The sequence below is a fragment of the Triturus cristatus genome, chromosome 10 (genome assembly GCF_964204655.1).
Source record: "Triturus cristatus chromosome 10, aTriCri1.1, whole genome shotgun sequence".
NCBI classification, from domain to species: Eukaryota; Metazoa; Chordata; class Amphibia; order Caudata; family Salamandridae; genus Triturus; species Triturus cristatus.
Genome location: NC_140593.1, coordinates 855451510 through 855470943, shown reverse-complemented (window position 1 = coordinate 855470943; position 19434 = coordinate 855451510). Strand labels below are relative to the sequence as shown.

The 19434-nt window shown below is 47.2% G+C and overlaps 19 non-coding genes across 19 annotated transcripts; all 19 read left to right on the top strand.

Annotated features, from left to right (window-relative positions):
• Window positions 1–687: 687 nt before the first annotated feature.
• Window positions 688–759, top strand: TRNAP-CGG (transfer RNA proline (anticodon CGG)). The gene has a single exon. It is a non-coding gene; the product is annotated as a tRNA-Pro (tRNA).
• A 385-nt stretch (window positions 760–1144) lies between these two features.
• TRNAV-UAC (transfer RNA valine (anticodon UAC)) lies at window positions 1145–1217 on the top strand. The gene has a single exon. It is a non-coding gene; the product is annotated as a tRNA-Val (tRNA).
• A 441-nt stretch (window positions 1218–1658) lies between these two features.
• Window positions 1659–1730, top strand: TRNAP-AGG (transfer RNA proline (anticodon AGG)). The gene has a single exon. It is a non-coding gene; the product is annotated as a tRNA-Pro (tRNA).
• A 1796-nt stretch (window positions 1731–3526) lies between these two features.
• On the top strand, window positions 3527–3598 carry TRNAP-CGG (transfer RNA proline (anticodon CGG)). Its single transcript has one exon. It is a non-coding gene; the product is annotated as a tRNA-Pro (tRNA).
• Window positions 3599–3983: 385 nt separating this feature from the next.
• On the top strand, window positions 3984–4056 carry TRNAV-UAC (transfer RNA valine (anticodon UAC)). Its single transcript has one exon. It is a non-coding gene; the product is annotated as a tRNA-Val (tRNA).
• Window positions 4057–4498: 442 nt separating this feature from the next.
• On the top strand, window positions 4499–4570 carry TRNAP-AGG (transfer RNA proline (anticodon AGG)). The gene has a single exon. It is a non-coding gene; the product is annotated as a tRNA-Pro (tRNA).
• A 1796-nt stretch (window positions 4571–6366) lies between these two features.
• On the top strand, window positions 6367–6438 carry TRNAP-CGG (transfer RNA proline (anticodon CGG)). Its single transcript has one exon. It is a non-coding gene; the product is annotated as a tRNA-Pro (tRNA).
• A 385-nt stretch (window positions 6439–6823) lies between these two features.
• On the top strand, window positions 6824–6896 carry TRNAV-UAC (transfer RNA valine (anticodon UAC)). The gene has a single exon. It is a non-coding gene; the product is annotated as a tRNA-Val (tRNA).
• Window positions 6897–7337: 441 nt separating this feature from the next.
• On the top strand, window positions 7338–7409 carry TRNAP-AGG (transfer RNA proline (anticodon AGG)). The gene has a single exon. It is a non-coding gene; the product is annotated as a tRNA-Pro (tRNA).
• A 1796-nt stretch (window positions 7410–9205) lies between these two features.
• Window positions 9206–9277, top strand: TRNAP-CGG (transfer RNA proline (anticodon CGG)). Its single transcript has one exon. It is a non-coding gene; the product is annotated as a tRNA-Pro (tRNA).
• Window positions 9278–9662: 385 nt separating this feature from the next.
• On the top strand, window positions 9663–9735 carry TRNAV-UAC (transfer RNA valine (anticodon UAC)). The gene has a single exon. It is a non-coding gene; the product is annotated as a tRNA-Val (tRNA).
• A 441-nt stretch (window positions 9736–10176) lies between these two features.
• On the top strand, window positions 10177–10248 carry TRNAP-AGG (transfer RNA proline (anticodon AGG)). Its single transcript has one exon. It is a non-coding gene; the product is annotated as a tRNA-Pro (tRNA).
• Window positions 10249–12044: 1796 nt separating this feature from the next.
• On the top strand, window positions 12045–12116 carry TRNAP-CGG (transfer RNA proline (anticodon CGG)). The gene has a single exon. It is a non-coding gene; the product is annotated as a tRNA-Pro (tRNA).
• A 385-nt stretch (window positions 12117–12501) lies between these two features.
• TRNAV-UAC (transfer RNA valine (anticodon UAC)) lies at window positions 12502–12574 on the top strand. The gene has a single exon. It is a non-coding gene; the product is annotated as a tRNA-Val (tRNA).
• Window positions 12575–13015: 441 nt separating this feature from the next.
• TRNAP-AGG (transfer RNA proline (anticodon AGG)) lies at window positions 13016–13087 on the top strand. Its single transcript has one exon. It is a non-coding gene; the product is annotated as a tRNA-Pro (tRNA).
• A 4633-nt stretch (window positions 13088–17720) lies between these two features.
• Window positions 17721–17792, top strand: TRNAP-CGG (transfer RNA proline (anticodon CGG)). Its single transcript has one exon. It is a non-coding gene; the product is annotated as a tRNA-Pro (tRNA).
• A 385-nt stretch (window positions 17793–18177) lies between these two features.
• On the top strand, window positions 18178–18250 carry TRNAV-UAC (transfer RNA valine (anticodon UAC)). Its single transcript has one exon. It is a non-coding gene; the product is annotated as a tRNA-Val (tRNA).
• Window positions 18251–18691: 441 nt separating this feature from the next.
• On the top strand, window positions 18692–18763 carry TRNAP-AGG (transfer RNA proline (anticodon AGG)). The gene has a single exon. It is a non-coding gene; the product is annotated as a tRNA-Pro (tRNA).
• Window positions 18764–19149: 386 nt separating this feature from the next.
• On the top strand, window positions 19150–19222 carry TRNAV-AAC (transfer RNA valine (anticodon AAC)). Its single transcript has one exon. It is a non-coding gene; the product is annotated as a tRNA-Val (tRNA).
• Window positions 19223–19434: the final 212 nt, after the last annotated feature.

The window sequence follows — 19434 nt, the reverse complement described above, 5'->3', positions numbered from 1 at the left end:
TGCCACCTTTTGGGCGGAGAAGGCACTGTCCCTGCAACAACACAGGCAGACATGTTCAACAGGGCTTCCTGGTTATGTGGGAGGAGCAGATTGTCATTGGTCCCCCCTTGCGAATTTTAATTTACATAAGGAAGACAGAGAGGTATCTGGGAGTAGGCAGTACACACGGACATTGAACTCTATCTTGTGATTTGCAGCCAATTCTAGATTGAGGCAGGAGGAAAGGAGGTGACTTGCCCAAAAATGGCCATCCTGGGAATTCAGCCACCCTGGGGCTCCCAGGTTAGTGTTTCAGTCCTGCGAGCCACTCATATAAATCTCGCCTGATCGAGCCTGATCGAGCGCTGAGTGAGCGTGTTTGAATCCAAGAATCAAATGCCTCTGTCTTAGGAGCAAGAATTGGCAGGCCCTCCCTTGCATCTGGGGTGGAAGTCTATGGGGCAAGTGTCCAGGACTTGCAGAGGAGTACAAGTGCCAGAAAGTGCCTGCAGTTCTCATCAGCGCCTTTTTTCTGCTCTCTGGCAGCTAGGATATCGACTGATCCCTTCCTTGCAAGAGTGAAAAAAACAACACCTTGAGAGAAAACATGACTTTTTGTGGTTCACATAGAGAGAGAGCAGCCAAATAGCCCTGCTTTGTTTCTGAAAGACGCATCAGAAATTGCTTAAAATGCCGACTGGGGAATCAGGCTCGTTGGTCTAGGGGTATGATTCTCGCTTCGGGTGCGAGAGGTCCCGGGTTCAAATCCCGGACGAGCCCATGCTGTGGAATTATTTTTAGGCTGCTTATTATATAGGGCCATTTCTTCTTTTCAATGCTATAAGACGCCGTGTATGGTGAGAAAGTTCCTTTCCCTCTACGCTATTTCCCACTTTTGGCGTATAGAATTTCAGTGCCGGACTTCTTTGCAACTGCTTTTCTGGGGTGGACCATCAGTGTAGGAAAATTAAATGCAAAGTGTTTTTCTAGTGTGGTTTCAGGTATGGTTTTAAAATCGCCTTTTGGAATAAAAGGGGTCCTCGTTCCTTTCTTCCAAAGAAAGAGATCGGGTAAGGAGGGTCCAACTTTGAGCTTCATGGACATTGGCCCTTGGTCTGTGCATTCCAGCCCACTACATGCCAAGAAGATTCCTGCAAGCGTGTCTGTTTCTGTAGTGTAGTGGTTATCACGTTCGCTTTACACGCGAAAGGTCCCTGGTTCGAGACCGGGCAGAAACAGCAGCTTTCTGTTTTTCACACAGTTTGCATTTACTCTCTCAATTTATAGGAAAGCTGAGATAATGGAAGCTGTCTATCCCTCACCAGCGTGACGTACTGTGCTCCAGGGGTATCAGTGACAGCTCAAAAAGAGAAGTGACGATAGTTTGCGCTATTCGTTTGCCCGTCCTTGTGTACTGAAGGTTGGGCCTACTTCATGAAAGCAAGGCATGAGAGCAGAAATGGTTTTATTGACCTCACCGAGAGCATACACCTAGAACAAACAAAATGTCTGAAGGATAGAGGCATTTTCATTTCTTGTTCGATGACGGCCATGGAAAAGACAGCAACCATATTGCAGAAGAGAGCAGCATGTGCAGTTGCTTGCTTTGGGTGAAGCATTCACTAACTCGCTGCCAATAACCAAGGGAGCCGGTGCGAAAGGCTACTTTTGTGTGCCTCGGCTCGTTGGTCTAGGGGTATGATTCTCGCTTAGGGTGCGAGAGGTCCCGGGTTCAAATCCCGGACGAGCCCTTTTTCAGAGGTAAACATACGAATCCTACTCAAAACTCACAATGCCTGACTATTTCTCATTACACTCGCCGCATTGTTGCACAAAATATTTTGAACCTCATAAGAAACATGGATCACCGTGCTTTTTCTGCCTTCATGCTTAGTCTGTGTGTGTCCCAGGTGATGCTTTCCCAAGCTGTACTTGCTGGCATTTAGGCATCAGATATTTGTCTGTCGATGCCTGCATAAGTCAATTTTTAATACGTCTAATTGCAAGTACGTTGGCTGATATCTCTGCAGTTTTCACACTTGCTCCTCGCTTTCTGAGTGGCTGCTGATACAGCAGAATAGAAGTAGAGAGAACCCTTGAGAGGAACCTTGCTCTAACAGTAAAACACAGCAAGTGAGTTTCTGTAGTGCAGTGGTCATCACGTTCGCCTAACATGCGAAAAGTCCACGGTTCGAGACCGGGCAGAAACACTGTGCATGAGCTGCTTTTATGTGCACCCTCTAAAACCCTATTATCTCATTGCAAGCTTAAGAAGAGGCGGTCCTTGAACCCAGCGAGCCATGGGAAACTTCCTTTACTTTTGCAAGACGAAACAAAGTAATCCGCATCCATCAGTGGTCGCTCTTGTGCCTAGCTTTTTTTTTGTCATGCCATGTTGTATTGTGGGGTCTTTACACTTGTGACATTGCTGTGAACGTTGTAAGTGCAAACATTGGCAGGTGCAGTCAGAAGAGTCAGATCTGTGCACACCCAGGGCTGTCAGGATGGCCGAGTGGTCTAAGGTGCCAGACTCAAGAGAGCTTGATCTTCAGTGCAACTGAGACTTCTGGTCTCCTCATGGAGGCGTGGGTTCAAATCCCACTTCTGACAGGTTTCTTTTACACCCTTAAATCGTCCTGTTTTTTGCAGTGCATTCCCCAAACACCACAATCTTTGCACGGACCTGTAACATATGACGAGAAATCCACCAACGATCAGGCTGGGCCCTCAATCACAATTCCATGTATTCCTGGAAGGGACACCTCAGGCACACCTTCCGTTAAATTTGCACTCCATCACACAAACTGCCGTGCTGGTTTCTCACTAAGCAGTTGATCCCATCTTTGTTGTGAGGCTCTCCTGCCACCTTTTGGGCGGAGAAGGCACTGTCCCTGCAACAACACAGGCAGACATGTTCAACAGGGCTTCCTGGTTATGTGGGAGGAGCAGATTGTCATTGGTCCCCCCTTGCGAATTTTAATTTACATAAGGAAGACAGAGAGGTATCTGGGAGTAGGCAGTACACACGGACATTGAACTCTATCTTGTGATTTGCAGCCAATTCTAGATTGAGGCAGGAGGAAAGGAGGTGACTTGCCCAAAAATGGCCATCCTGGGAATTCAGCCACCCTGGGGCTCCCAGGTTAGTGTTTCAGTCCTGCGAGCCACTCATATAAATCTCGCCTGATCGAGCCTGATCGAGCGCTGAGTGAGCGTGTTTGAATCCAAGAATCAAATGCCTCTGTCTTAGGAGCAAGAATTGGCAGGCCCTCCCTTGCATCTGGGGTGGAAGTCTATGGGGCAAGTGTCCAGGACTTGCAGAGGAGTACAAGTGCCAGAAAGTGCCTGCAGTTCTCATCAGCGCCTTTTTTCTGCTCTCTGGCAGCTAGGATATCGACTGATCCCTTCCTTGCAAGAGTGAAAAAAACAACACCTTGAGAGAAAACATGACTTTTTGTGGTTCACATAGAGAGAGAGCAGCCAAATAGCCCTGCTTTGTTTCTGAAAGACGCATCAGAAATTGCTTAAAATGCCGACTGGGGAATCAGGCTCGTTGGTCTAGGGGTATGATTCTCGCTTCGGGTGCGAGAGGTCCCGGGTTCAAATCCCGGACGAGCCCATGCTGTGGAATTATTTTTAGGCTGCTTATTATATAGGGCCATTTCTTCTTTTCAATGCTATAAGACGCCGTGTATGGTGAGAAAGTTCCTTTCCCTCTACGCTATTTCCCACTTTTGGCGTATAGAATTTCAGTGCCGGACTTCTTTGCAACTGCTTTTCTGGGGTGGACCATCAGTGTAGGAAAATTAAATGCAAAGTGTTTTTCTAGTGTGGTTTCAGGTATGGTTTTAAAATCGCCTTTTGGAATAAAAGGGGTCCTCGTTCCTTTCTTCCAAAGAAAGAGATCGGGTAAGGAGGGTCCAACTTTGAGCTTCATGGACATTGGCCCTTGGTCTGTGCATTCCAGCCCACTATATGCCAAGAAGATTCCTGCAAGCGTGTCTGTTTCTGTAGTGTAGTGGTTATCACGTTCGCTTTACACGCGAAAGGTCCCTGGTTCGAGACCGGGCAGAAACAGCAGCTTTCTGTTTTTCACACAGTTTGCATTTACTCTCTCAATTTATAGGAAAGCTGAGATAATGGAAGCTGTCTATCCCTCACCAGCGTGACGTACTGTGCTCCAGGGGTATCAGTGACAGCTCAAAAAGAGAAGTGACGATAGTTTGCGCTATTCGTTTGCCCGTCCTTGTGTACTGAAGGTTGGGCCTACTTCATGAAAGCAAGGCATGAGAGCAGAAATGGTTTTATTGACCTCACCGAGAGCAATACACCTAGAACAAACAAAATGTCTGAAGGATAGAGGCATTTTCATTTCTTGTTCGATGACGGCCATGGAAAAGACAGCAACCATATTGCAGAAGAGAGCAGCATGTGCAGTTGCTTGCTTTGGGTGAAGCATTCACTAACTCGCTGCCAATAACCAAGGGAGCCGGTGCGAAAGGCTACTCTTGTGTGCCTCGGCTCGTTGGTCTAGGGGTATGATTCTCGCTTAGGGTGCGAGAGGTCCCGGGTTCAAATCCCGGACGAGCCCTTTTTCAGAGGTAAACATACGAATCCTACTCAAAACTCACAATGCCTGACTATTTCTCATTACACTCGCCGCATTGTTGCACAAAATATTTTGAACCTCATAAGAAACATGGATCACCGTGCTTTTTCTGCCTTCATGCTTAGTCTGTGTGTGTCCCAGGTGATGCTTTCCCAAGCTGTACTTGCTGGCATTTAGGCATCAGATATTTGTCTGTCGATGCCTGCATAAGTCAATTTTTAATACGTCTAATTGCAAGTACGTTGGCTGATATCTCTGCAGTTTTCACACTTGCTCCTCGCTTTCTGAGTGGCTGCTGATACAGCAGAATAGAAGTAGAGAGAACCCTTGAGAGGAACCTTGCTCTAACAGTAAAACACAGAAAGTGAGTTTCTGTAGTGCAGTGGTCATCACGTTCGCCTAACATGCGAAAAGTCCCCGGTTCGAGACCGGGCAGAAACACTGTGCATGAGCTGCTTTTATGTGCACCCTCTAAAACCCTATTATCTCATTGCAAGCTTAAGAAGAGGCGGTCCTTGAACCCAGCGAGCCATGGGAAACTTCCTTTACTTTTGCAAGACGAAACAAAGTAATCCGCATCCATCAGTGGTCGCTCTTGTGCCTAGCTTTTTTTTTGTCATGCCATGTTGTATTGTGGGGTCTTTACACTTGTGACATTGCTGTGAACGTTGTAAGTGCAAACATTGGCAGGTGCAGTCAGAAGAGTCAGATCTGTGCACACCCAGGGCTGTCAGGATGGCCGAGTGGTCTAAGGTGCCAGACTCAAGAGAGCTTGATCTTCAGTGCAACTGAGACTTCTGGTCTCCTCATGGAGGCGTGGGTTCAAATCCCACTTCTGACAGGTTTCTTTTACACCCTTAAATCGTCCTGTTTTTTGCAGTGCATTCCCCACACACCACAATCTTTGCACGGACCTGTAACATATGACGAGAAATCCACCAACGATCAGGCTGGGCCCTCAATCACAATTCCATGTATTCCTGGAAGGGACACCTCAGGCACACCTTCCGTTAAATTTGCACTCCATCACACAAACTGCCGTGCTGGTTTCTCACTAAGCAGTTGATCCCATCTTTGTTGTGAGGCTCTCCTGCCACCTTTTGGGCGGAGAAGGCACTGTCCCTGCAACAACACAGGCAGACATGTTCAACAGGGCTTCCTGGTTATGTGGGAGGAGCAGATTGTCATTGGTCCCCCCTTGCGAATTTTAATTTACATAAGGAAGACAGAGAGGTATCTGGGAGTAGGCAGTACACACGGACATTGAACTCTATCTTGTGATTTGCAGCCAATTCTAGATTGAGGCAGGAGGAAAGGAGGTGACTTGCCCAAAAATGGCCATCCTGGGAATTCAGCCACCCTGGGGCTCCCAGGTTAGTGTTTCAGTCCTGCGAGCCACTCATATAAATCTCGCCTGATCGAGCCTGATCGAGCGCTGAGTGAGCGTGTTTGAATCCAAGAATCAAATGCCTCTGTCTTAGGAGCAAGAATTGGCAGGCCCTCCCTTGCATCTGGGGTGGAAGTCTATGGGGCAAGTGTCCAGGACTTGCAGAGGAGTACAAGTGCCAGAAAGTGCCTGCAGTTCTCATCAGCGCCTTTTTTCTGCTCTCTGGCAGCTAGGATATCGACTGATCCCTTCCTTGCAAGAGTGAAAAAAGCAACACCTTGAGAGAAAACATGACTTTTTGTGGTTCACATAGAGAGAGAGCAGCCAAATAGCCCTGCTTTGTTTCTGAAAGACGCATCAGAAATTGCTTAAAATGCCGACTGGGGAATCAGGCTCGTTGGTCTAGGGGTATGATTCTCGCTTCGGGTGCGAGAGGTCCCGGGTTCAAATCCCGGACGAGCCCATGCTGTGGAATTATTTTTAGGCTGCTTATTATATAGGGCCATTTCTTCTTTTCAATGCTATAAGACGCCGTGTATGGTGAGAAAGTTCCTTTCCCTCTACGCTATTTCCCACTTTTGGCGTATAGAATTTCAGTGCCGGACTTCTTTGCAACTGCTTTTCTGGGGTGGACCATCAGTGTAGGAAAATTAAATGCAAAGTGTTTTTCTAGTGTGGTTTCAGGTATGGTTTTAAAATCGCCTTTTGGAATAAAAGGGGTCCTCGTTCCTTTCTTCCAAAGAAAGAGATCGGGTAAGGAGGGTCCAACTTTGAGCTTCATGGACATTGGCCCTTGGTCTGTGCATTCCAGCCCACTACATGCCAAGAAGATTCCTGCAAGCGTGTCTGTTTCTGTAGTGTAGTGGTTATCACGTTCGCTTTACACGCGAAACGTCCCTGGTTCGAGACCGGGCAGAAACAGCAGCTTTCTGTTTTTCACACAGTTTGCTTTTACTCTCTCAATTTATAGGAAAGCTGAGATAATGGAAGCTGTCTATCCCTCACCAGCGTGACGTACTGTGCTCCAGGGGTATCAGTGACAGCTCAAAAAGAGAAGTGACGATAGTTTGCGCTATTCGTTTGCCCGTCCTTGTGTACTGAAGGTTGGGCCTACTTCATGAAAGCAAGGCATGAGAGCAGAAATGGTTTTATTGACCTCACCGAGAGCATACACCTAGAACAAACAAAATGTCTGAAGGATAGAGGCATTTTCATTTCTTGTTCGATGACGGCCATGGAAAAGACAGCAACCATATTGCAGAAGAGAGCAGCATGTGCAGTTGCTTGCTTTGGGTGAAGCATTCACTAACTCGCTGCCAATAACCAAGGGAGCCGGTGCGAAAGGCTACTTTTGTGTGCCTCGGCTCGTTGGTCTAGGGGTATGATTCTCGCTTAGGGTGCGAGAGGTCCCGGGTTCAAATCCCGGACGAGCCCTTTTTCAGAGGTAAACATACGAATCCTACTCAAAACTCACAATGCCTGACTATTTCTCATTACACTCGCCGCATTGTTGCACAAAATATTTTGAACCTCATAAGAAACATGGATCACCGTGCTTTTTCTGCCTTCATGCTTAGTCTGTGTGTGTCCCAGGTGATGCTTTCCCAAGCTGTACTTGCTGGCATTTAGGCATCAGATATTTGTCTGTCGATGCCTGCATAAGTCAATTTTTAATACGTCTAATTGCAAGTACGTTGGCTGATATCTCTGCAGTTTTCACACTTGCTCCTCGCTTTCTGAGTGGCTGCTGATACAGCAGAATAGAAGTAGAGAGAACCCTTGAGAGGAACCTTGCTCTAACAGTAAAACACAGCAAGTGAGTTTCTGTAGTGCAGTGGTCATCACGTTCGCCTAACATGCGAAAAGTCCCCGGTTCGAGACCGGGCAGAAACACTGTGCATGAGCTGCTTTTATGTGCACCCTCTAAAACCCTATTATCTCATTGCAAGCTTAAGAAGAGGCGGTCCTTGAACCCAGCGAGCCATGGGAAACTTCCTTTACTTTTGCAAGACGAAACAAAGTAATCCGCATCCATCAGTGGTCGCTCTTGTGCCTAGCTTTTTTTTTGTCATGCCATGTTGTATTGTGGGGTCTTTACACTTGTGACATTGCTGTGAACGTTGTAAGTGCAAACATTGGCAGGTGCAGTCAGAAGAGTCAGATCTGTGCACACCCAGGGCTGTCAGGATGGCCGAGTGGTCTAAGGTGCCAGACTCAAGAGAGCTTGATCTTCAGTGCAACTGAGACTTCTGGTCTCCTCATGGAGGCGTGGGTTCAAATCCCACTTCTGACAGGTTTCTTTTACACCCTTAAATCGTCCTGTTTTTTGCAGTGCATTCCCCACACACCACAATCTTTGCACGGACCTGTAACATATGACGAGAAATCCACCAACGATCAGGCTGGGCCCTCAATCACAATTCCATGTATTCCTGGAAGGGACACCTCAGGCACACCTTCCGTTAAATTTGCACTCCATCACACAAACTGCCGTGCTGGTTTCTCACTAAGCAGTTGATCCCATCTTTGTTGTGAGGCTCTCCTGCCACCTTTTGGGCGGAGAAGGCACTGTCCCTGCAACAACACAGGCAGACATGTTCAACAGGGCTTCCTGGTTATGTGGGAGGAGCAGATTGTCATTGGTCCCCCCTTGCGAATTTTAATTTACATAAGGAAGACAGAGAGGTATCTGGGAGTAGGCAGTACACACGGACATTGAACTCTATCTTGTGATTTGCAGCCAATTCTAGATTGAGGCAGGAGGAAAGGAGGTGACTTGCCCAAAAATGGCCATCCTGGGAATTCAGCCACCCTGGGGCTCCCAGGTTAGTGTTTCAGTCCTGCGAGCCACTCATATAAATCTCGCCTGATCGAGCCTGATCGAGCGCTGAGTGAGCGTGTTTGAATCCAAGAATCAAATGCCTCTGTCTTAGGAGCAAGAATTGGCAGGCCCTCCCTTGCATCTGGGGTGGAAGTCTATGGGGCAAGTGTCCAGGACTTGCAGAGGAGTACAAGTGCCAGAAAGTGCCTGCAGTTCTCATCAGCGCCTTTTTTCTGCTCTCTGGCAGCTAGGATATCGACTGATCCCTTCCTTGCAAGAGTGAAAAAAACAACACCTTGAGAGAAAACATGACTTTTTGTGGTTCACATAGAGAGAGAGCAGCCAAATAGCCCTGCTTTGTTTCTGAAAGACGCATCAGAAATTGCTTAAAATGCCGACTGGGGAATCAGGCTCGTTGGTCTAGGGGTATGATTCTCGCTTCGGGTGCGAGAGGTCCCGGGTTCAAATCCCGGACGAGCCCATGCTGTGGAATTATTTTTAGGCTGCTTATTATATAGGGCCATTTCTTCTTTTCAATGCTATAAGACGCCGTGTATGGTGAGAAAGTTCCTTTCCCTCTACGCTATTTCCCACTTTTGGCGTATAGAATTTCAGTGCCGGACTTCTTTGCAACTGCTTTTCTGGGGTGGACCATCAGTGTAGGAAAATTAAATGCAAAGTGTTTTTCTAGTGTGGTTTCAGGTATGGTTTTAAAATCGCCTTTTGGAATAAAAGGGGTCCTCGTTCCTTTCTTCCAAAGAAAGAGATCGGGTAAGGAGGGTCCAACTTTGAGCTTCATGGACATTGGCCCTTGGTCTGTGCATTCCAGCCCACTACATGCCAAGAAGATTCCTGCAAGCGTGTCTGTTTCTGTAGTGTAGTGGTTATCACGTTCGCTTTACACGCGAAAGGTCCCTGGTTCGAGACCGGGCAGAAACAGCAGCTTTCTGTTTTTCACACAGTTTGCATTTACTCTCTCAATTTATAGGAAAGCTGAGATAATGGAAGCTGTCTATCCCTCACCAGCGTGACGTACTGTGCTCCAGGGGTATCAGTGACAGCTCAAAAAGAGAAGTGACGATAGTTTGCGCTATTCGTTTGCCCGTCCTTGTGTACTGAAGGTTGGGCCTACTTCATGAAAGCAAGGCATGAGAGCAGAAATGGTTTTATTGACCTCACCGAGAGCATACACCTAGAACAAACAAAATGTCTGAAGGATAGAGGCATTTTCATTTCTTGTTCGATGACGGCCATGGAAAAGACAGCAACCATATTGCAGAAGAGAGCAGCATGTGCAGTTGCTTGCTTTGGGTGAAGCATTCACTAACTCGCTGCCAATAACCAAGGGAGCCGGTGCGAAAGGCTACTCTTGTGTGCCTCGGCTCGTTGGTCTAGGGGTATGATTCTCGCTTAGGGTGCGAGAGGTCCCGGGTTCAAATCCCGGACGAGCCCTTTTTCAGAGGTAAACATACGAATCCTACTCAAAACTCACAATGCCTGACTATTTCTCATTACACTCGCCGCATTGTTGCACAAAATATTTTGAACCTCATAAGAAACATGGATCACCGTGCTTTTTCTGCCTTCATGCTTAGTCTGTGTGTGTCCCAGGTGATGCTTTCCCAAGCTGTACTTGCTGGCATTTAGGCATCAGATATTTGTCTGTCGATGCCTGCATAAGTCAATTTTTAATACGTCTAATTGCAAGTACGTTGGCTGATATCTCTGCAGTTTTCACACTTGCTCCTCGCTTTCTGAGTGGCTGCTGATACAGCAGAATAGAAGTAGAGAGAACCCTTGAGAGGAACCTTGCTCTAACAGTAAAACACAGCAAGTGAGTTTCTGTAGTGCAGTGGTCATCACGTTCGCCTAACATGCGAAAAGTCCCCGGTTCGAGACCGGGCAGAAACACTGTGCATGAGCTGCTTTTATGTGCACCCTCTAAAACCCTATTATCTCATTGCAAGCTTAAGAAGAGGCGGTCCTTGAACCCAGCGAGCCATGGGAAACTTCCTTTACTTTTGCAAGACGAAACAAAGTAATCCGCATCCATCAGTGGTCGCTCTTGTGCCTAGCTTTTTTTTTGTCATGCCATGTTGTATTGTGGGGTCTTTACACTTGTGACATTGCTGTGAACGTTGTAAGTGCAAACATTGGCAGGTGCAGTCAGAAGAGTCAGATCTGTGCACACCCAGGGCTGTCAGGATGGCCGAGTGGTCTAAGGTGCCAGACTCAAGAGAGCTTGATCTTCAGTGCAACTGAGACTTCTGGTCTCCTCATGGAGGCGTGGGTTCAAATCCCACTTCTGACAGGTTTCTTTTACACCCTTAAATCGTCCTGTTTTTTGCAGTGCATTCCCCACACACCACAATCTTTGCACGGACCTGTAACATATGACGAGAAATCCACCAACGATCAGGCTGGGCCCTCAATCACAATTCCATGTATTCCTGGAAGGGACACCTCAGGCACACCTTCCGTTAAATTTGCACTCCATCACACAAACTGCCGTGCTGGTTTCTCACTAAGCAGTTGATCCCATCTTTGTTGTGAGGCTCTCCTGCCACCTTTTGGGCGGAGAAGGCACTGTCCCTGCAACAACACAGGCAGACATGTTCAACAGGGCTTCCTGGTTATGTGGGAGGAGCAGATTGTCATTGGTCCCCCCTTGCGAATTTTAATTTACATAAGGAAGACAGAGAGGTATCTGGGAGTAGGCAGTACACACGGACATTGAACTCTATCTTGTGATTTGCAGCCAATTCTAGATTGAGGCAGGAGGAAAGGAGGTGACTTGCCCAAAAATGGCCATCCTGGGAATTCAGCCACCCTGGGGCTCCCAGGTTAGTGTTTCAGTCCTGCGAGCCACTCATATAAATCTCGCCTGATCGAGCCTGATCGAGCGCTGAGTGAGCGTGTTTGAATCCAAGAATCAAATGCCTCTGTCTTAGGAGCAAGAATTGGCAGGCCCTCCCTTGCATCTGGGGTGGAAGTCTATGGGGCAAGTGTCCAGGACTTGCAGAGGAGTACAAGTGCCAGAAAGTGCCTGCAGTTCTCATCAGCGCCTTTTTTCTGCTCTCTGGCAGCTAGGATATCGACTGATCCCTTCCTTGCAAGAGTGAAAAAAGCAACACCTTGAGAGAAAACATGACTTTTTGTGGTTCACATAGAGAGAGAGCAGCCAAATAGCCCTGCTTTGTTTCTGAAAGACGCATCAGAAATTGCTTAAAATGCCGACTGGGGAATCAGGCTCGTTGGTCTAGGGGTATGATTCTCGCTTCGGGTGCGAGAGGTCCCGGGTTCAAATCCCGGACGAGCCCATGCTGTGGAATTATATTTAGGCTGCTTATTATATAGGGCCATTTCTTCTTTTCAATGCTATAAGACGCCGTGTATGGTGAGAAAGTTCCTTTCCCTCTACGCTATTTCCCACTTTTGGCGTATAGAATTTCAGTGCCGGACTTCTTTGCAACTGCTTTTCTGGGGTGGACCATCAGTGTAGGAAAATTAAATGCAAAGTGTTTTTCTAGTGTGGTTTCAGGTATGGTTTTAAAATCGCCTTTTGGAATAAAAGGGGTCCTCGTTCCTTTCTTCCAAAGAAAGAGATCGGGTAAGGAGGGTCCAACTTTGAGCTTCATGGACATTGGCCCTTGGTCTGTGCATTCCAGCCCACTACATGCCAAGAAGATTCCTGCAAGCGTGTCTGTTTCTGTAGTGTAGTGGTTATCACGTTCGCTTTACACGCGAAACGTCCCTGGTTCGAGACCGGGCAGAAACAGCAGCTTTCTGTTTTTCACACAGTTTGCTTTTACTCTCTCAATTTATAGGAAAGCTGAGATAATGGAAGCTGTCTATCCCTCACCAGCGTGACGTACTGTGCTCCAGGGGTATCAGTGACAGCTCAAAAAGAGAAGTGACGATAGTTTGCGCTATTCGTTTGCACGTCCTTGTGTACTGAAGGTTGGGCCTACTTCATGAAAGCAAGGCATGAGAGCAGAAATGGTTTTATTGACCTCACCGAGAGCATACACCTAGAACAAACAAAATGTCTGAAGGATAGAGGCATTTTCATTTCTTGTTCGATGACGGCCATGGAAAAGACAGCAACCATATTGCAGAAGAGAGCAGCATGTGCAGTTGCTTGCTTTGGGTGAAGCATTCACTAACTCGCTGCCAATAACCAAGGGAGCCGGTGCGAAAGGCTACTCTTGTGTGCCTCGGCTCGTTGGTCTAGGGGTATGATTCTCGCTTAGGGTGCGAGAGGTCCCGGGTTCAAATCCCGGACGAGCCCTTTTTCAGAGGTAAACATACGAATCCTACTCAAAACTCACAATGCCTGACTATTTCTCATTACACTCGCCGCATTGTTGCACAAAATATTTTGAACCTCATAAGAAACATGGATCACCGTGCTTTTTCTGCCTTCATGCTTAGTCTGTGTGTGTCCCAGGTGATGCTTTCCCAAGCTGTACTTGCTGGCATTTAGGCATCAGATATTTGTCTGTCGATGCCTGCATAAGTCAATTTTTAATACGTCTAATTGCAAGTACGTTGGCTGATATCTCTGCAGTTTTCACACTTGCTCCTCGCTTTCTGAGTGGCTGCTGATACAGCAGAATAGAAGTAGAGAGAACCCTTGAGAGGAACCTTGCTCTAACAGTAAAACACAGCAAGTGAGTTTCTGTAGTGCAGTGGTCATCACGTTCGCCTAACATGCGAAAAGTCCCCGGTTCGAGACCGGGCAGAAACACTGTGCATGAGCTGCTTTTATGTGCACCCTCTAAAACCCTATTATCTCATTGCAAGCTTAAGAAGAGGCGGTCCTTGAACCCAGCGAGCCATGGGAAACTTCCTTTACTTTTGCAAGACGAAACAAAGTAATCCGCATCCATCAGTGGTCGCTCTTGTGCCTAGCTTTTTTTTTGTCATGCCATGTTGTATTGTGGGGTCTTTACACTTGTGACATTGCTGTGAACGTTGTAAGTGCAAACATTGGCAGGTGCAGTCAGAAGAGTCAGATCTGTGCACACCCAGGGCTGTCAGGATGGCCGAGTGGTCTAAGGTGCCAGACTCAAGAGAGCTTGATCTTCAGTGCAACTGAGACTTCTGGTCTCCTCATGGAGGCGTGGGTTCAAATCCCACTTCTGACAGGTTTCTTTTACACCCTTAAATCGTCCTGTTTTTTGCAGTGCATTCCCCACACACCACAATCTTTGCACGGACCTGTAACATATGACGAGAAATCCACCAACGATCAGGCTGGGCCCTCAATCACAATTCCATGTATTCCTGGAAGGGACACCTCAGGCACACCTTCCGTTAAATTTGCACTCCATCACACAAACTGCCGTGCTGGTTTCTCATTAAGCAGTTGATCCCATCTTTGTTGTGAGGCTCTCCTGCCACCTTTTGGGCGGAGAAGGCACTGTCCCTGCAACAACACAGGCAGACATGTTCAACAGGGCTTCCTGGTTATGTGGGAGGAGCAGATTGTCATTGGTCCCCCCTTGCGAATTTTAATTTACATAAGGAAGACAGAGAGGTATCTGGGAGTAGGCAGTACACACGGAAATTGAACTCTATCTTGTGATTTGCAGCCAATTCTAGATTGAGGCAGGAGGAAAGGAGGTGACTTGCCCAAAAATGGCTATCCTGGGAATTTAGCCACCCTGGGGCTCCCAGGTTAGTGTTTCAGTCCTGCGAGCCACTCATATAAATCTCGCCTGATCGAGCCTGATCGAGCGCTGAGTGAGCGTGTTTGAATCCAAGAATCAAATGCCTCTGTCTTAGGAGCAAGAATTGGCAGGCCCTCCCTTGCATCTGGGGTGGAAGTCTATGGGGCAAGTGTCCAGGACTTGCAGAGGAGTACAAGTGCCAGAAAGTGCCACAGTTCTCATCAGCGCCTTTTTTCTGCTCTCTGGCAGCTAGGATATCGACTGATCCCTTCCTTGCAAGAGTGAAAAAAACAACACCTTGAGAGAAAACATGACTTTTTGTGGTTCACATAGAGAGAGAGCAGCCAAATAGCCCTGCTTTGTTTCTGAAAGACGCATCAGAAATTGCTTAAAATGCCGACTGGGGAATCAGGCTCGTTGGTCTAGGGGTATGATTCTCGCTTCGGGTGCGAGAGGTCCCGGATTCAAAACCCGGACGAGCCCATGCTGTGGAATTATTTTTAGGCTGCTTATTATATAGGGCCATTTCTTCTTTTCAATGCTATAAGACGCCGTGTATGGTGAGAAAGTTCCTTTACCTCTACGCTATTTCCCACTTTTGGCGTATAGAATTTCAGTGCCGGACTTCTTTGCAACTGCTTTTCTGGGGTGGACCATCAGTGTAGGAAAATTAAATGCAAAGTGTTTTTCTAGTGTGGTTTCAGGTATGGTTTTAAAATCGCCTTTTGGAATAAAAGGGGTCCTCGTTCCTTTCTTCCAAAGAAAGAGATCCGGTAAGGAGGGTCCAACTTTGAGCTTCATGGACATTGGCCCTTGGTCTGTGCATTCCAGCCCACTACATGCCAAGAAGATTCCTGCAAGCGTGTCTGTTTCTGTAGTGTAGTGGTTATCACGTTCGCTTTACACGCGAAAGGTCCCTGGTTCGAGACCGGGCAGAAAGAGCAGTTTTCTGTTTTTCACACAGTTTGCATTTACTCTCTCAATTTATAGGAAAGCTGAGATAATGGAAGCTGTCTATCCCTCACCAGCGTGATGTACTGTGCTCCAGGGGTATCAGTAACAGCTCAAAAAGAGAAGTGACGATAGTTTGCGCTATTCGTTTGCACGTCCTTGTGTACTGAAGGTTGGGCCTACTTCATGAAAGCAAGGCATGAGAGCAGAAATGGTTTTATTGACCTCACCGAGAGCATACACCTAGAACAAACAAAATGTCTGAAGGATAGAGGCATTTTCATTTCTTGTTCGATGACGGCCATGGAAAAGACAGCAACCATATTGCAGAAGAGAGCAGCATATGCAGTTGCTTGCTTTGGGTGAAGCATTCACTAACTCGCTGCCAATAACCCCCGGAGCCGGTGCGAAAGGCGACTCTTGTGTGCCTCGGCTCGTTGGTCTAGGGGTATGATTCTCGATTAGGGTGCGAGAGGTCCCGGGTTCAAATCCCGGACGAGCCCTTTTTCAGAGGTAAACATACGAATCCTACTCAAAACTCACAATGCCTGACTATTTCTCATTACACTCGCCGCATTGTTGCACAAAATATTTTGAACCTCATAAGAAACATGGATCACCGTGCTTTTTCTGCCTTCATGCTTAGTCTGTGTGTGTCCCAGGTGATGCTTTCCCAAGCTGTACTTGCTGGCATTTAGGCATCAGATATTTGTCTGTCGATGCCTGCATAAGTCAATTTTTAATACGTCTAATTGCAAGTATGTTGGCTGATATCTCTGCAGTTTTCACACTTGTTCCTCGCTTTCTGAGTGGCTGCTGATACAGCAGAATAGAAGTAGAGAGAACCCTTGAGAGGAACCTTGCTCTAACAGTAAAACACAGCAAATGAGTTTCTGTAGTGTAGTGGTCATCACGTTCGCCTAACACGCGAAAGGTCCCCGGTTCGAGACTGGGCAGAAACACTGTGCATGAGCTGCTTTTATGTGCACCCTCTAAAACCTTATTATCTCAATGCAAGCCTAAGAAGAGGCGGTCCTTGAACCCAGCGAGCCATGGGAAACTTCCTTTACTTTTGCAAGACGAAACAAAGTAATCCGCATCCATCAGTGGTCGCTCTTGTGCCTAGCTTTTTTTTTGTCATGCCATGTTGTATTGTGGGGTCTTTACACTTGTGACATTGCTGTGAACGTTGTAAGTGCAAACATTGGCAGGTGCAGTCAGAAGAGTCAGATCTGTGCACACCTAGGGCTGTCAGGATGGCCGAGTGGTCTAAGGCGCCAGACTCAAGAGAGCATGATCTTCAGTGCAACTGAGACTTCTTGTCTCCTCATGGAGGCGTGGGTTCAAATCCCACTTCTGACAGGTTTCTTTTACACCCTTAAATCGTCCTGTTTTTTGCAGTGCATTCCCACACACCACGATCTTTGCACGGACCTGTAACATATGACGAGAAATCCACCAACGATCAGGCTGGGCCCTCAATCACAATTCCATGTATTCATGGAAGGGACACCTCAGGCACACCTTCAGTTAAATTTGCACTCCATCACACAAACTGCCGTGCTGGTTTCTCATTAAGCAGTTGATCCCATCTTTGTTGTGAGGCTCTCCTGCCACCTTTTGGGCGGAGAAGGCACTGTCCCTGCAACAACACAGGCAGACATGTTCAACAGGGCTTCCTGGTTATGTGGGAGGAGCAGATTGTCATTGGTCCCCCCTTGCGAATTTTAATTTACATAAGGAAGACAGAGAGGTATCTGGGAGTAGGCAGTACACAAGGACATTGAACTCTATCTTGTGATTTGCAGCCAATTCTAGATTGAGGCAGGAGGAAAGGAGGTGACTTGCCCAAAAATGGCCATCCTGGGAATTCAGCCACCCTGAGGCTCCCAGGTTAGTGTTTCAGTCCTGCGAGCCACTCATATAAATCTCGCCTGATCGAGCCTGATCGAGCGCTGAGTGAGCGTGTTTGAATCCAAGAATCAAATGCCTCTGTCTTAGGAGCAAGAATTGGCAGGCCCTCCCTTGCATCTGGGGTGGAAGTCTATGGGGCAAGTGTCCAGGACTTGCAGAAGAGTACAAGTGCCAGAAAGTGCCTGCAGTTCTCATCAGCGCCTTTTTTCTGCTCTCTGGCAGCTAGGATATCGACTGATCCCTTCCTTGCAAGAGTGAAAAAAACAACACCTTGAGAGAAAACATGACTTTTTGTGGTTCACATAGAGAGAGAGCAGCCAAATAGCCCTGCTTTGTTTCTGAAAGACGCATCAGAAATTGCTTAAAATGCCGACTGGGGAATCAGGCTCGTTGGTCTAGGGGTATGATTCTCGCTTCGGGTGCGAGAGGTCCTGGGTTCAAATCCCGGACGAGCCCATGCTGTGGAATTATTTTTAGGCTGCTTATTATATAGGGCCATTTCTTCTTTTCAATGCTATAAGACGCCGTGTATGGTGAGAAAGTTCCTTTCCCTCTACGCTATTTCCCACTTTTGGCGTATACAATTTCAGTGCCGGACTTCTTTGCAACTGCTTTTCTGGGGTGGACCATCAGTGTAGGAAAATTAAATGCAAAGTGTTTTTCTAGTGTGGTTTCAGGTATGGTTTTAAAATCGCCTTTTGGAATAAAAGGGGTCCTCGTTCCTTTCTTCCAAAGAAAGAGATCGGGTAAGGAGGGTCCAACTTTGAGCTTCATGGACATTGGCCCTTGGTCTGTGCATTCCAGCCCACTACATGCCAAGAAGATTCCTGCAAGCGTGTCTGTTTCTGTAGTGTAGTGGTTATCACGTTCGCTTTACACGCGAAAGGTCCCTGGTTCGAGACCGGGCAGAAACAGCAGCTTTCTGTTTTTCACACAGTTTGCATTTACTCTCTCAATTTATAGGAAAGCTGAGATAATGGAAGCTGTCTATCCCTCACCAGCGTGACGTACTGTGCTCCAGGGGTATCAGTGACAGCTCAAAAAGAGAAGTGACGATAGTTTGCGCTATTCGTTTGCACGTCCTTGTGTACTGAAGGTTGGGCCTACTTCATGAAAGCAAGGCATGAGAGCAGAAATGGTTTTATTGACCTCACCGAGAGCATACACCTAGAACAAACAAAATGTCTGAAGGATAGAGGCATTTTCATTTCTTGTTCGATGACGGCCATGGAAAAGACAGCAACCATATTGCAGAAGAGAGCAGCATGTGCAGTTGCTTGCTTTGGGTGAAGCATTCACTAACTCGCTGCCAATAACCCCCGGAGCCGGTGCGAAAGGCGACTCTTGTGTGCCTCGGCTCGTTGGTCTAGGGGTATGATTCTCGCTTAGGGTGCGAGAGGTCCCGGGTTCAAATCCCGGACGAGCCCTTTTTCAGAGGTAAACATACGAATCCTACTCAAAACTCACAATGCCTGACTATTTCTCATTACACTCGCCGCATTGTTGCACAAAATATTTTGAACCTCATAAGAAACATGGATCACCATGCTTTTTCTGCCTTCATGCTTAGTCTGTGTGTGTCCCAGGTGATGCTTTCCCAAGCTGTACTTGCTGGCATTTAGGCATCAGATATTTGTCTGTCGATGCCTGCATAAGTCAATTTTTAATACGTCTAATTGCAAGTATGTTGGCTGATATCTCTGCAGTTTTCACACTTGCTCCTCGCTTTCTGAGTGGCTGCTGATACAGCAGTATAGAAGTAGAGAGAACCCTTGAGAGGAACCTTGCTCTAACAGTAAAACACAGCAAGTGAGTTTCTGTAGTGTAGTGGTCATCACGTTTGCCTAACACGCGAAAGGTCCCCGGTTCGAGACCGGGCAGAAACACTGTGCATGAGCTGCTTTTATGTGCACCCTCTAAAACCTTATTATCTCAATGCAAGCTTAAGAAGAGGCGGTCCTTGAACCCAGCGAGCCATGGGAAACTTCCTTTACTTTTGCAAGACGAAACAAAGTAATCCGCATCCATCAGTGGTCGCTCTTGTGCCTAGCTTTTTTTTTGTCATGCCATGTTGTATTGTGGGGTCTTTACACTTGTG